Source organism: Eublepharis macularius, chromosome 1 (genome assembly GCF_028583425.1).
Source record: "Eublepharis macularius isolate TG4126 chromosome 1, MPM_Emac_v1.0, whole genome shotgun sequence".
Lineage (NCBI taxonomy): Eukaryota > Metazoa > Chordata > Lepidosauria > Squamata > Eublepharidae > Eublepharis > Eublepharis macularius.
Window position 1 is genome coordinate 932,110 of NC_072790.1, and position 2,500 is coordinate 934,609.

A 2,500-nucleotide genomic window follows, 5' to 3' on the forward strand; every position below is an offset into this window, starting at 1 on the left:
CACCCAGCGGGAAGAGGGAGCGATGGCTTAGCGGGAGGAGGGCCGCGCGCGGGAGGGGGAGGCGTCCGCTCCGCCTGAACACCGACCCGGAGGCCGGCCCGCGGAGGGTCCTCCCCGACGCGGCCCCGTGGACCTCATCGATCGTGGAAGGAGAAAAAAGGAGGACCGGGCCCGCGCCCGGATCCCCGGCGGAGGCGCCCGCCGGCAGGGAGGCAGGGAAGGCGGCCGCGAGAGCGGTCTCGCCCCGGCCGGAGGCTCCGGAGATTCTCTGATGCGTTCTGAAAAGCGAGTGCCTAGAAATCTCCGCGAGCGTGCCCGAGCCGGGGAGGCCGACTTCCGGACGTCGAGTTTGACCGGGGCGAGGCCGGGATTCCGTCCGGGTCTCCGGAACCGCCCCCCGGCCTGGGCCTCCGAATCCGCTCCCTCAAGGGCTTCCGGAGAGTCAAGGTCTACCAATTGCCGCCCGTGTCACGCGGTAGACCTGGAGGCCGCCGGGGACTCGGGGGCCCGGCCGCGGCGCCGGCGTCCAGGTCTACCCGTCCTCCCCGAGCCAGAGGGGCGGACGGGTAGACCTGGGCCACCCTTTGCCGGGGCGCGGGCGGAAGACCAGGACTCCGCCGCGGGCACCCCCGCCTACCCACCCCCCCCCACCCGTGGCCGTTCGGGCAGGTCTACCGCCGCGGCGAAGGAGCCCGGAACGGCGGGTGCGGGCAGGCCGTTTCTGCCCTTCCGGGGGGAGGAAAGGTAGGCCCGCACGCCCGCCGCCCCGGTCCATCGGGCCCTTCCCCTGGCGCGGGCGTCCAGGTCTACCGGTCCGGCGAAGGGTGGGGAGGCAGGCCCGCCCCACGCACGAGAGAGCTGTCCGCCGCGCCCCACCCACCCCCGGCCCCGTATATCGCGGGCAGGCGGAGGAAAGGGCGGTGGACCTGGACGCGGCTCCCCGGGGAAGGCCGGGTCTGACGCAACGGTGAGGTGGAGCGGGGAGGGTTGGGGGGGGGTGGGGGTGTCCGGGGTGCGGACGGTAGACCAGGACTCCTGCGCGGGAGCGGGGGCGGTGGAAGCCCAGGCTGGAAGGCCCGTTCTACCGGCACGGGGGGAGGGCCGGCGGGTCGGAACGGTGCAACCGCGCCCGGTAGGCTTGGGCGCCCTGTCCAGGTCTACCGGCCGCCCGGCCGCCCACCCGCTTGGCGCCAACCCGGACCTCCTCCGCTGAGGCAGGAAGGGGCTCCGTCAAGGCGGAGGGCGTGTCGCCCGGCCTGCCGAAACACGGGCGCCCGGGAGGCCAGGTCATCCGGCTCGCCCAAGGCCTCCGTCGGGAGACCCGGCCAGGTCTACCGGACAGCCCCCCGCCCGCACACGCACACGCACAGGTGGCAGGACCGCGCCACGCCCAGGGGACGTGTCCCCCGCCCCCCACGGCACCGTTGGGCGGAGGAACGGGAGGTGGACCTGGACACGGCTCCCCGGGGTAGGCCAGGACTAACGGCCCGGTGAGGGAGAGCAGGGGGTGGGGTTGCCGGGGCACGGGAGGTAGATCAGGACTCCTGCGCGCGTGGCGGGCGGTGGGGGGCGGGGAGGGTGGGGGAGGCCGGGCTGGGAGGCCAGGTCTACCGGGCGGGGGGGGGCGGGCCGGAGGGGCAGGCCGTGGGAACCGTTCGCCGCGGGCGCGGCCGGACGGCGGACCCGGGCTCCGGCGCGGGGTCCCCAGGCTGCAAGGGGTTCCAAGGGGCCCAGGTCTGCCGGTCTGCCCTCTACCGGCCCGGCGGTGGCCGGTAGACCTGGACCCCTTGGCCACTACCGATGGAGGAGGAGGAGGAGGAGGAGGAGGAGGAGGCCTGGACCGCGGTTTGGGCGTTGTGGGGGGTGGCGGTGAAGGTGAGGTTGCGTTTTTTTGCTGCGTGCCTGCCATGGTGGCGTGCCTGCCCCCCCCCCCCACGGACCGTCGGGTGGACCTGGCCGCCTGCCGCTTTCGCGGGCTCCGTCATCCACCCCTGCCGGGGCGTGGGCCGGTCGGCCTGGTCTCCGAGGACGGGGAAGCCCAGGTCTGCCCGGGGCCCGGGGGTGGGGGGGGGGAGAGGAGAGGGGAGTCGTGTTCAGGAGGGGTGAGGACAGGGCGTCTGTACGCCCCGGGCCTGCCGCCGAAGCTCTAGGGCTGGGCGCCCGGCTCGCCGGGTGTCCCGCGACCGGGGCCCTGACGGTCACCCGCGACCGGGAGACCTCGGCGCCCCGGCCCCCCGAGCCCAGGTCTACCGGACCCCACCCCCAACCCCCTTGGCCTCGAGGGGCCCGAAGTGGACCTCCTCCGCTGCGGCAGGAAGGTTCCGCTACGGGGCGGACGACGGGTCGCGCGGCCTGCCGAGCCTCGGGCGCCCGGGAGGCCAGGTCATCCGGCTCGCCCGAGGAAGCCTTCGGCAGTCCTGGGCTCCCCGGCTTCGGAGGCCAGGTCTACCGGGGGGGGGCTCCGTTGCCCTGGGGCGAAACGAGCGCACGGCAGCGCCCG